This window comes from Parasteatoda tepidariorum, chromosome 9 (assembly GCF_982258835.1).
Source record: "Parasteatoda tepidariorum strain Cologne lab strain chromosome 9, Ptep-v5.0, whole genome shotgun sequence".
NCBI lineage: Eukaryota > Metazoa > Arthropoda > Arachnida > Araneae > Theridiidae > Parasteatoda > Parasteatoda tepidariorum.
In genome coordinates, this window is record NC_141763.1 from 26,319,869 (window position 1) to 26,333,322 (window position 13,454).

At 27.9% G+C, this 13,454-nt stretch overlaps 3 non-coding genes across 3 annotated transcripts; all 3 read left to right on the forward strand.

The window, feature by feature from the left end:
* Window positions 1-11,420: 11,420 nt before the first annotated feature.
* On the forward strand, window positions 11,421-11,492 carry TRNAQ-UUG (transfer RNA glutamine (anticodon UUG)). The gene has a single exon. It is a non-coding gene; the product is annotated as a tRNA-Gln (tRNA).
* Window positions 11,493-11,826: 334 nt separating this feature from the next.
* Window positions 11,827-11,898, forward strand: TRNAQ-UUG (transfer RNA glutamine (anticodon UUG)). The gene has a single exon. It is a non-coding gene; the product is annotated as a tRNA-Gln (tRNA).
* Window positions 11,899-12,233: 335 nt separating this feature from the next.
* On the forward strand, window positions 12,234-12,305 carry TRNAQ-UUG (transfer RNA glutamine (anticodon UUG)). Its single transcript has one exon. It is a non-coding gene; the product is annotated as a tRNA-Gln (tRNA).
* The last annotated feature ends 1,149 nt before the right edge of the window (window positions 12,306-13,454 follow it).

Sequence of the window (13,454 nt, forward strand, 5' to 3'; positions counted from 1 at the left end):
TGATTAACCCTTTTTGTTCGTAGTACTTAAGAATGAAAGAATAGTAAAAAGAGGCTCAAGAGATGAGAAGATAAAAAATCTTGGGTCACACACCTCTGGTGTAACCAAATCTCTGTTCCATCCAAAAATCACAAGAGACCTAGATTTCAAGAGTTGGCGACTGAATGGGAAACACCCAATCCGATTGAAGGATATCCTTTTACGCAAGGCACTGTTTGTCAGTGTGTGTGTTATTGTATGAGTCTAAGTCATAGTCATTAGCAGTCCTACTTCTCTTTTGCCCTTTTGTGGTCTGAGGAAAAAAGAGGTGTCAATTCTGGTGGGGTATAACCATTGTCACAATCAGTTTTCCCTAACAGGGAAAAATGTCTTGATGGAGTAGCAAGCGAAGCGAAACACCTAATTTATAGTAATCGCTTTCTTTAAGGCTTTTTTGGTATTTGACACAGTGGAAAGAGATTTTACGGAGTTGGCCATTAAAGTATTTTATGGACCTACAAATCTTGCTTCTAGTATTGAATGCTGGAAGAATTTGATTTATTTTTATTGTAGAATGTCAGATTTTTCCCTACATTTTTCTTTTCTTTCTTTCTCGCATTGTTGTAGATATAGTCAAGAAAATTATGAAAACGTGTTTATTGGATTAATTTTTAAAAAAGTCAGTTGTTAAATATTGGTTGATCTAAAGATAACTCATAACGGCGAAATATACAACTGCAATCAACACTGTAATATACAGCTGCAATCAACACTGTAATATACAGCTGCAATCAACACTGATCAGCTTAAAATAATAAACGTCAAATCATTTTTAGATTTGAATAAATACAACCAAAGGCTAATTTATTTTTAATCGTAGAAAGCCGTATACATTTTTCCATGCATTTTTTCTTCTTTTCTTTCCTGCATTGTTGTAGATGCTGTCAATAAAATTATGAAAACGTGTTTATGGGATTAATTTTTAAAAATAAATTAATTATCAAATGATAATATTGATGATTAACTGTAATAATATTGATTGATCTGAAGACAACTCATAAAGGCAAAATATACAGCTGCAATCAACACTGCAATATACAGCTGCAATCAACACTGATCAGCTTAAAATAATAAACGTCAAATCATTTTTAGATTTCAATAAATGCACCCAGAGGCTAATTTATTTTTTATCGTAGAAAGCCGTATATATTTTTCCATACATTCTTTTTCTTTCCTGCATTGTTGTAGATGTTGTCAAAAAAAATCATGAAAACGTGTTCTTTATTTTGCTTTTCATTCCTGAAAAAATAGAATAAAAATAAAGCAATAGCCAGGTTTATAAAATTTGAAATTTTTTTTTAAAGGAGTAGTAAAATTAAAAATATAAGAGTTTTATGCTCTTTTTTTTCTACCAATACTGTTGTCAGTCAAATGGTAATATATATGATCACAAGATTCTTTAAAATATTTTGTATTGAAAAAGTAAATCTTGCTGAAAATGAAGCTTAACTACCACTACGATTATTAAATATAAATTTACTAGTATATCAGAGATGTCAACTTCCTCCGGACAGCAAATATATATTTTAAAGTGGTAGTTTATCAATTGTGATTCTTGGTTTAATAAATTCAATTCAGTAGATTTTTATCCATCACTATTTCTAAACAATTCATTGGGTTATATGAGTCATCACTTTATAGGAGTTATGTCATGCTATACGTTATAAAAAGCAAGCAAAAATAGTCAAATATTTGCAAAATTCACTTCGTAGTTATTTACCGTTTTATTAATTATTTTGGCGTGTCCGGAGCAGTTCGCATCTCTGGTATATAAAACTTGTTTATTTTCCCCTAATTTAAGGTACTATCAAGCATGTAAATTTTTGTAATTTTGATAACTACTCGCCCCCACAAGGCTATAAGAGATTTTAATGACTGCCGGAGGCCTCCAAAAAATTCAAAAACGTATTACACTACTCTCCTGATCAAGAGCAATTAAAATGTCATTGACAATTTCCGCTTCCTAGATTTCCATTTTTTTTCCAAAAATTTTGTATCTAAATTTTTTACAATGCCAAATATATTTATAGTTTAAAAAATTGAATTCAATTTCTATTTCTATTAACTCGAATTATTAAAATGTTATTTGCAAAATTTTTGCAAACGTGCATTAATTTTTCATTTCTGAAAAAAAAAATCACCGATTTTTTCATTTTTGACTTTTAGTGAACACTTTACATCTCTATTTTTTTACAGTGTCAAAATATTTATAGCTCCAAAAATTTAATTTAATTGAACAATTTTTCATGATCGAACTTAATTCGAATTATTAAAATGTTGTTGACAAAATCTTTGTTAGAGTTCCATCTTTGATTTTTCATTTCTGCAAAAAATAAACAAATATTTTATTTTCGACTTTTTTTACAAACATTTTATGTCTGATATTTTTTTACACTGCTATAATATTTATAGTATAAAAATAAATTCAGTAACTGCTCTTCATAAAACGGCATATGTCAAATTATTAAAATGATGTTGCCAAAATGTTCGATAGCATTCCATTTTTGATTTTTTTTTTTTTTTTGATTTATATGTATATTCGACTTCTTACGAACATTTTATATATAAATTTCTTACAGTGTCGAAATAATTACAGCATAAAAAATTAACTCAGTAACTACTTTTTTTATGTTCCAATTTAGCTCTAATTATTAAAATGCTGCTGACAAAAGTTTTGCTGACGTTCTATCTTTGATTTTCCATTTCAACACAAAAAAAGAGAAAAAAGCAATAGCTATTTTATTTTCGATTTTTTCCAAACATTTTACGTCCTATTTTTTTAAACAATGTCATAATATTTATATCATAAAAAATAAATTCAGTAACTATTACTCATGATCGAGTAAAACTCGAATTATTAAAATCTTGTTAACTAATTGTTAGCGTTCTGTCTTTGCTAACGCTTATTTTACATTTCCGCAAAAAAAAAAAATTAACAGATATTTTACTTTTAAATTCTTACAATTTTTTTTCACGGTGTCATAATATTTACAGCATAAAAAACAAATTCAGTAACTACTTTTCATGATCCAGAAAAACTCGAATTATTAAAATGTTGTTGACAACAATTTTTTCCAGTGTTCTATTTTTTCTAGCGTTCATTTTACATTTCTGCAGAAAAAGAAAGAACACATATTTTATTTTCGACTTCCAATTTTTATGTTTTTATTGACGTAATTTTCGCTAGTTTTCTATTTTTGACTTCTTGAAAAATAATTTAAAAATAATCGAGATAGTTACTCTGACTTTTTTTACAGCTTTCTTGAACTTTATAATAAAACATTAAATCTGTGAAAGAAAATTTGTAATTAGGATACCTTGCAATATTGAAAAACTCTTAAAATATTATTGATATTTTCGTTTTCCCAATTCTCTAATTCAAAACAAAGATTCCTAGATCCAACATAACTTGAAATATTTTATTATAAAAGTTTTATTGACATAATTTCCATTCCTTTTCCATCTTTTATTTCCTACTTTTTGAAAAATAATAATACCGAAATTATTAATCTCATTTTTTTAGAGTGTCGATCTTTATGCTCAAGGATACCAACTGTTCCTCTACAAATGATTTAATAATTTGGTAGCGAATTTATCCCTTAATGCAAATTTTTTTTAAAAAAAGCCAGCCAAAAAAAAAAAAAAAATCATTTTTTTAAAAAAAATATCAATAAAACGATTTTTTTTCTTAGATTTCACATTGTTATTTTCAATTCCCGATTAGATTCAAGTGTGAAAAATTATAGCAGCATAATATGCAACGCCGCTCGAATTACACAGTCTGACCTGTTTTAGCGCGCTCGAATTAACTCGAGCGCACAAGTTAAGGGGTTATATAATAAAACTTGTCTTTTGAAAAACAGTCATCAAGAAATAAATACAACGTAGTTGCATTTTATGTGATACTTTGAATTTTGTTATATGGTTGTGGAACAATGACTTAAAATAAAAATTACTAAACAAAAAATAATTTAAATTTTGTTACCACTAGAAAATATTTTTTTACAAATAGGCATGTTAGTTTTTTGTAGTAAATGCTGGAAATAAATCCCTCTCAGTTTTAACTTATTTAAGGAAGGAGAGAAAATCTATTCTCTTCGGTAAACTAATTATATCAACTACTTCTCAATTTTTACTTAATTCATAAAAAATTGGTCACCTGGGCCGCCTATTACTGAAAGCCTCCACACGGTTTTTTATAAGTAGTCCGATCACACCACTATGAAGGATATCCACTTACCGAACGAGTAGTTTAATTTAGAATATAGTTAAAATAAGAAAGTGGTAGCAAATATATGGCTAAAAATGTATTTTATTTATGAATATTATTCGTTTGCCTTATTCACTTGTCAACCACTACAGATTCAATTCTCAAATATATAAGATAAATTTCTCTCAATTATTTTTATAAAAGGTTTTGGGTTCATGCGCACAACTTGTTCACTTTTTAAACAGTCTGCGCGGACCACTTTTAAAAGACCGTGTGGTGGCTTCTTGATGTAGGAGGTGATGCCGTGTCCCATACATCATGAAATAAGATAAAAAGTTAAAATAAAAGACAGTTTGAGTTCATCAGTCTATGGGGTGGCTGTTACTGGGAAACAAGCACCTTGCTTGTATAACTGAAAGAAAATGAAAATAATAAGAGCAACTTGCTGTAATCTGTGGATGGCTGTAGTTTGATTATCAACGTGAGGCAACGTAGGTCAAAATTTCAGTGCTACAGATGGTGGAATTGAAGACTATTAATTATGCTGATAGTTGTGGTATGAGGCGTTGGAGGTGAAATGAGAGGCTATTGGTCTTAGTTTTTGGTCTTTCTTATATTTCTCGAAGTTAAAAATCTGATTCAAGTTGGCTGAGCTGCATTTTATGGCTTTATCGTAGAAGTATGCACTTCTCAATTAGGAAGCAGTCTTTTATATATGCTATGATTGCAAAAAAAAAATCTCCTCAGATACAGAAATTTAAAGTTTCTTGAAAAAAATGTTGAAATGAGATGTCTTCCTACCAGTTTTTGGCATTTGCTGCTTCAAAAATGTTTCAGTACCTGGAAAGTCAGTTTTCTTGAAGTTCGTTAACCCTTTCTAGAACATTAAAATTTTATTCAGGCATACATTACCAAGTACGATTTTAGATAGTTGCAGAGCCGCCAAATGTTTCGCTTTGTGCAAAAATTTTAAATAAATTGGAAGCAAATTAAATAGCAAAACTGGTTGAATAATAATAATTTTGTCTACTTTTTAACTTCTTGGGGACGGGTGATTCAGAAAAGCATTCGTGCAGAATCAAGTCGTAATTAAATTTAAAAAAAACGGTAACTTAAATGTAATCGTTGCTAATTTGACAGACTTACTTTGCTTTTACTTTAATTATTGTTAGTTTAATCACATACAAAATCAATGTTAATTCAAAGTATAACTAAATAGTTTTATTTTGTACAAAGCAATGGTGAATTAAATAAATCAAACAATTATAACTCCGCCCACAAATAAACTGCTAAAGAAATACTTTGATTACCAGTTTTATATTTTTACCCAGATTGATTCGGTTTTATGCTTGCACGTATTTGTGACAGTCGGCGAGAGAGGGTTAAAGGCATCACTATAAGATAACTGCAATAAAGATCTTTTGATGTGTAGTGGTAGAATAATTATAAACTTTTCGATATCTTCTAGAAAATATCTTTTTGCGAAGCGGAGTAACCTGGCATAACTGTGAAAAAGTGACATACTTTAATTCTTTGATTAAATGATAGTGGTTGCTTAAAGTTTAAAAGCAATTAATTTAACATTTTTAGCTGTTTGTAACATACATTTGTTGATATAGTGTTACCAGACTAGCTCCACTGCACCGAAAAGGGTTAAACACCACGTCTATGAAAGAGAAAAAAAGTAATTCCACCAACTTTTCAAAATACGAAACTCTTTAAGTGTTACTGACACTTTCTCCAATTCTCAATACGAAATACATTCATTCATACATTCACGAAAAAATCGCACTTGAGATCAAAATTGCATTTTCCGATTTTTTTTCTCTTTTTTTTTACATCTCTCTAAAGAGCATTGCCTTCAAAAATGCCACACACACACAAATCAAATATTTTTGAATTTTTCTGACAGGTAAAGGAATTAATATAGTTTCCGCAAATTTTTAATAACTTTTAAACTTGAAAAACCATATCGTCTTTATAATCCTTCCGCTTCCTAAGGTGAAAGTTATTGTCAATGGAATGTAAAAAAAAAAAAAAAAAAGAATAGAAGAAGAAAAAAAAATTTAATATCCGGTCAAAAATCAATGACCCCCCTTCTGTGTTCTGCATTCTACTAAAATGTCACCTATCCCTTTCTCATGTCAACTTGAGCCTTACAACAGGGGGAGTTTTGAATTCTGCAATCCGGGTATATCCAAACCGGGTAGCGGGGCACAAATCCGCATAGATGCCGTTACACAACGTTGAGGAGATGAGAAAAAAAAATATTGTTTGTATCGTGAGTGACACATAGCGAAATGTTTCGAGACAGCTATGTAACATGATAGGGCTCAGGCACAATAGGACGCTGATTAGCAGCGTCAAGTTCTATCAGATTTGCCTGAAAAAGGAGCTAGAGCGATAGGTTGAGGTGCTACTGGGGAAGCAGAATTTTTTCCCTATGAGCGAGTTAAAAATCCCTAATTGCTATGATATTAATCCCTAGAATTGGTTTATCAGCTGAATGCGTACCTGCATACATTCAGTCTTTTCGAGAATGGATTTTCCAAGTGGTAGTGAAACAATTAACGAAAAACTATCTTCCTCAAAAATATATTTATATTTTATTCAGATTCATATTCGCTATTGTTAGGACTAATATGCTTTTATATATTTTTTGTAATTATTTATATGTAGTGGTAGTCAAACTGATTTAAAATTATTATTATAATTCAAAAAGTTTAGTGAAATAACATGAATTTCGCTAGCACTTTAAATATGAAAATAAAATCTTCCGGGAAAACCGGAAGAGTTGGCAGCTATGTGAATGGTTATAGTGATTAATAAACTGGTGAGAGGCCAACTAGTGTAGATTAAATGGATTATTTCTATTATTAATCACTAAAGAATGCATTGTATATTTTGGCAAATTGGTAAAACTGTATTGCACTTTCATAAGTTACAAGATTAAACACTAGATAAGCGGTTTACAATTGGTATTCCACGGAACCCTTGGAGTTCATGGATGAGTCAAAAGAGTTCCATACAGTTAGGACATTTTGTTATAACCAGTAAAATTTGAAACCTTTAATTATTGTTAGATCCAATCAGTAATCCGCTATTTATTTCATATTTTAGTTGTCCTTATGAAATTATTTAAAAGGAAATATCATTGAAAATTAAACGGATATTTTTTTTTGGTTTTTATATAACAATACAATTAATTTTATTATTATTTATTAATTTAATTATTATTTATTAATTATTATTATTTGTTAATTATTATTATTTATTATTATTTATTAATTATTATTATTTATTAATTTTTATTATTATTTATTAATTTAATACATTAATATGGTTTTTCCAATAACAATACATTTAATTAATTAATAAAATTAATTTTTTATGATATTTAAAATTAAGACTTTTACGTTCGCAATTGTCTTTATTTAGTTCATCTATGAAACTGAGGTTCGACTGAAAAATGTTCATCATTTTGGGTTCCAATTGTGAACCTCTGCACTAGATTGTTAAGTAATAGATTGAAGAACAAATTGTTTTATGGTGTTTAATTATGTTTTATTTTCAAAGTGTTTTATTATTTTGGTACTTTTTTTAGTTTTAATTGCAACGATAGAATATTTTATTAATTGCTTTTAACTATGGCGGATAAGTTTTGAATGAATATGCTTGTTACATATTTCTATAGTCACTTTCGATATGCCTATTTTTAATTAAGGCTATTTTTCGAAGGATCCGTCGAAATACGAAATTATGCTTTTTTGCGAATAATATGCCGTTACTATAACTGCTTGAGTTTGCAACGCTGTTACTCATGACTGCTTGGTTCAGGTTTAGCTTATCTAGCCCTGTCAACACATTTATTTTGAAAATGGCGCAAAACGTCAATATGGAGAAGAGCCACAGTTTTGAGAAAATCAAAACTGCTTATGCTCTAGTTTTTTAATATTTAAAAACTTACTCCAATGCTGCATTGCTTGGCCCATAAAAATTAGCAAAAACTGGGAATAAGGTAGTGATTTTGATAATTTTCATCTAGGCGGGAAAATGTCGCCGAATTGACGATTTTTAAAAAAGTTTGATAATTTTTAAAATATTTAAGTTATTTCTCCGTTCTAAAGCTCAAATAATTCTTCACGGCAACATTATATATATAGTTTAAAATCATCTCATTGTTTCAAGTTAAGGCACTTAAATTATGGCTTTTTTTATTTTCCTTGGCAACAGAGGTTCTGAAAACAGCGTTAACGGGCAATGAGTTTAAGAGAATAAAATGAGGCAAGTGTGGACCCATAATTCCGGGGCTACTGTGACCATATGATAATAACAAAATAAGAGGTTCCATGTTTTTTGGAAAAATCCAGTTGTGAACGCAAATTAAAATGAATGCTATCAGGAGTTTCCTTTTTAAATACTCTTCACCGTTTTGATTTCTGGGACTAAGTGGTACACAGAGTTTGTCTCAAATCTATTGAATAATGATCGAGTTTCGGCTCATATTTGTTATTAGATTTTTCTGAGACAGCACCTTTTCCTGAAATAAAAATGCGTTTTAATCACTAAGACTTAGTAGGGTATTTATTTACTATTCTAGATTACTTTATATATATTTATTTATATTTTATTTATTCATAATTTATTTATTCATAATTTTTTTCAACTGTGCATTAATTAATTTTAATTATATTTTATAAATTTTCAAACTTTGACAAATTTACTGCTTTAACACATTTTCACATCTTTTAAAAATATATCCTTTAACCCCTTGGGGACGGGTGATTCAGAAAAGCATTCGTACAAAATCAGAATCAAGTTGTGATTAAATAAAAAACGGTAACTTAAATGTAGTCGTTGCTAATTTGATAGATTTACTTTGCTTTTACTTTAATTATTGTTAGTTTAATCATATATATAATCAATGTTAATTCAAAGTATAATTAAATAGTTTTATTTTGAACTAAGTAATGGTGAATTAAATAAATCAAACAATTATAATTCCGCCCACAAATAAACTGCTAAAGAAATACTTTGATTACCAGTTTTATATTTTTTACCTGATTGATACGGTTTTATGCTGTCACTTATTTGTGACAGTCGGCGCGAAAGGGTTAAGAAATAGATCCTTTAAAAATATTATATTTAGAAGCCTTTAATTTTTTCAGCTATTGCAAAATGAGAACTTCCGAAATTCTATTAATGCACCTTAGCTGATATTTACTGTAGATTTGCCAAACTACATTCTGAAATAAAACCGATCTCAAATTAATTTTTAAAAAAAATTTTCCTGCTCATAAAAAGTGCATTTTTTACATGCTCTTTTGAGCCATATGTGCTGTGATTCATTAGGCTTATTTAGGATCCCCACAGTCTATTAAGATATCAATAAATATTTAATTTAAGGGAAATATATATGGGTGCAAAAAAATAACTGTAGAATAATTTCGTAATTCTCAAATGAAGGATAAATGTAAGCATATTTAGTAGTCTCGAAAAATGTTAGCTACCACTCATTTCTTTTTTCCGGGTCGTGTGAAACCTGATTATCTTTGAGTTAAAAAAAAGGTAATATACCCTACCACTTCTTTTATAAAAGAATTTTTTTACATTATTATGAAGGAAGAATTTTAAAGAGGAATTCCGTAAAGTATAAAATGCATCTAAATTAGATTCGAATATAATGAAATCAGGGATGCCAACTGCCCCACTTTCTGGAATAGTTTTAATAAAGTAGTAGGAAATTATATAGTAAAATTCCTTAAAGAAAGATAGTTACGCCTGCTTTTTAATATAGTAACCAGTAGATGGATAAGTTAAGGTTGCATTTTATATGATACTTATAATTTTTGATATTTAGTGGTGAAAACATTACTTAAAATGAAAAATACTAAACTAAAAGTAACTCAAATTTCGCTACCACTCGAAAATACTATTTTACAAAGCGGAGCAAGTTGGCATCCCTGTGAAATGTAACTCAAAATGTCATTCAAACGTAGACTACTAAGTAGGGTAATTCTAATATCTTATTTAATTATATGAAAATTTTGTCTGCATAATAAGAAATTATGTCTTCAACAACTTTCCTTTTTCTTTACGTATTCCGAATTCTTTTTAATGGCACTTTCATTATTTTTTCAGAATAACATTTGTATTTTTAAGAAATAAAAAATATTTATATAACAGCTTTATCAGACCCCTTTTTCATACTTTGATTAAATAGCTTCTGTCATTCTATTGAATGCCATTGTCTTATGTACCATGCCTAAGAAAAGTATCTAATGATTCTCATATTTCTTAATTTGTCTAAAAACGTCAGGCACTATCAGCAATTACCAGGCATTCTATTAGAATGCCTGCTAAAAATTCAAAATCATTATTCGAAATTTATTTACTAAAAAATAAAAACAGCTTTCGTGTTTTAAACGGAAAATTATATTCTTATACTTATCAGAACACAGGTGCTAAGTTTATTATTTATTTAATTTATTTATCAATTTCGCTTGATTTAAATGAATATATGTGTAAAGCGCTTTTTAATCTGCCTTTTGCAAAGAAAAAAAAACATCCGATTTTAAGAAATGAAAAGCTGTTTAATATTTCATATTATTGAGACATTATAATTAAGATCTTTTATATATTCACTTCAGTTATTATTAATTAAAGAGGTTAGTGTTATAAATAGCAAATGAATATAAGGAATTATTGAAAATAATTTTTTATAAAAGAAACAGTTTAAATAATTAAATTTAATCTAGAACTTTGCATAGTTTGATTGTTGTTTTAAAATGTTCTTTCGGTAGAATTATGTTAAAAGGAAAAGGAAAATTTAAAGCAATAACAATTAACAAACCACTGAATTGTTATTGCGACTGTTTATTGTGTAAAAAGCCTTCCCACCACACTGCATTTAATTAACAAACTGAGAACTCATAATTGTTGTCAAATAAAATGTAAGTACGTTAAAGGTTTAGTTGTTTGATTCTTTTTCGTGATTATCAGTGTAAACATAAAAATTAGCTTCGTATCATCTTTGAAAACTATACTTGTAAGAAAGATGTAACTGATATTTTCGTCTGTTTGCTCAGCATTCTGTGATATTATGTAAGCACACAGACTTCTGCTTGTTAATCAGAAAGATAAAATCAGAGAAAGAGTTTTGCTAGAAGTGGGTTCCATGGTGGAATGGTTAGCACTCTGGACTTTGAATCCAGCGATCCGAGTTCAAATCTCGGTGGAACCTGGTTTGAATTCTTTTTTTATAAAAATGATATTTCCAATCAATAATTTTAAAAATTATATCTTCGTAACTTTTTTTTACAATTACTTTATCGTGATATATTTTCATTTAATTTAAATAATATTTATTATTATTGTATTTATTTTTACAATATTAAAGAAGAAAATGCTTCGTTGATTGTGTTATATTCTGATAAACAAATTATTAAGATAAAAATGTTACTATTAAATACTGTTTTTATGCAACGGGGCAACTCCGCTAGTTTAAAATTCAATTCAATTTATATCTTTCTAGAACTTGATTTATTATACAGTTTGTGTAGATAACTTTCTGACATGGTTCCATGGTGTAATGGTTAGCACTCTGGACTTTGAATCCAGCGATCCGAGTTCAAATCTCGGTGGAACCTGGTTTGAATTCTATTTTTATAAAAATGATATTTCCAATCAATAATTTTTAAAAATTATATCTTCGTAACTTTTTTTTACAATTACTTTATCGTGATATACTTTCATTTAATTTAAATAATATTTATTATTATTGTATTTATTTTTACAATATTAAAGAAGAGAATGCTTCGTTGATTGTGTTATATTCTGATAAACAAATTATTAAGATAAAAATGTTACTATTAAATACTGTTTTTATGCAACGGGGCAACTCCGCTAGTTTAAAATTCAATTCAATTTATATCTTTCTAGAACTTGATTTATTATTCAATTTGTGTAAATAACTCTCTGACATGGTTCCATGGTGTAATGGTTAGCACTCTGGACTTTGAATCCAGCGATCCGAGTTCAAATCTCGGTGGAACCTGATTTGAATTCTATTTTTATAAAACTGATATTTCCAATCAATAATTTTTAAAAATTATATCCTCATAAATTTTTTAAATTTGTTTTTTCATGATATAATTTTTATTATTTTAAATAATTTGAATTATTATTATATTGAATACTTTTCATTGGATTTTTGTTCATTTTTATAATATTTAAGAAGAATGTTTTTGCTGTTGTATTATATTATGATAATGTTGTTGTATGTTTCGCTTGTTGTATTATGATAAATAAATTACTAGGTTACTAGGGTAAAAATGTTTGTATTAAATAATCTCATCGATTTAATAATCTATCAACACAGCAATGTTCCAAAAAAAATAATAATAAATTTATATTTTTATTGAGCTTTATATAAGATAAAATTCAGTTAGTATAGAAGCTCCATCACTGAGACTTCATGGAATTAATGGATAACACATTGGACTGGTAATCGCAGATCAAATTTCGCTAAAGCATTTAAGGCAAACATTTTCTTTTCCTTTTTTCTAAAAAGTTATATGCACAAAAATGATAAATTTAATGCTTGAAATTTTTCATTTGAATATGTATTTATGGTTTCACTACATTAATTGCAATTTTAAATGCATATTAAATATTGAAAGTAAAAATTTAATTGATAGTTATTTCTAGCTGCTCATCGTTATTTTTACATAAATAAATTCGCATAAAATTAAAACTTTTCAGTAAAAATAAACTCATATGAAACAATTATAAAAGAGCCATTAATTAATGTGTTTAATGTTGGTAGGACAGAAAGAAATGTTTCGCAATTCCTCAAAAAAAATTTGCAACGCTAAATGTAATTTAACTGAATCTGAATTAACTTCAAAGTGATTAAATTAGCTTTAAATGTACAGTGTACAAAAAAAAGAACATTACCTTGAATAATTTTTAATCTAATAATCGAATCTTTTACTTCTGAAGTATATCTCTAGAGCCTTTTTAAGCGGATTGAAAAATATTTGAGCATAATCATAAAATTCTTTTAGCTAAAAAATATTCGATAAACAAAACATAACTTTTAGTAAATATTTATTATTATATTTTTAAATAATGATCGAAAAAATTTTAAGGCATACAATCTTCTGCATCATTTTAAAGAACATGATTTTACATGGCAAAATAC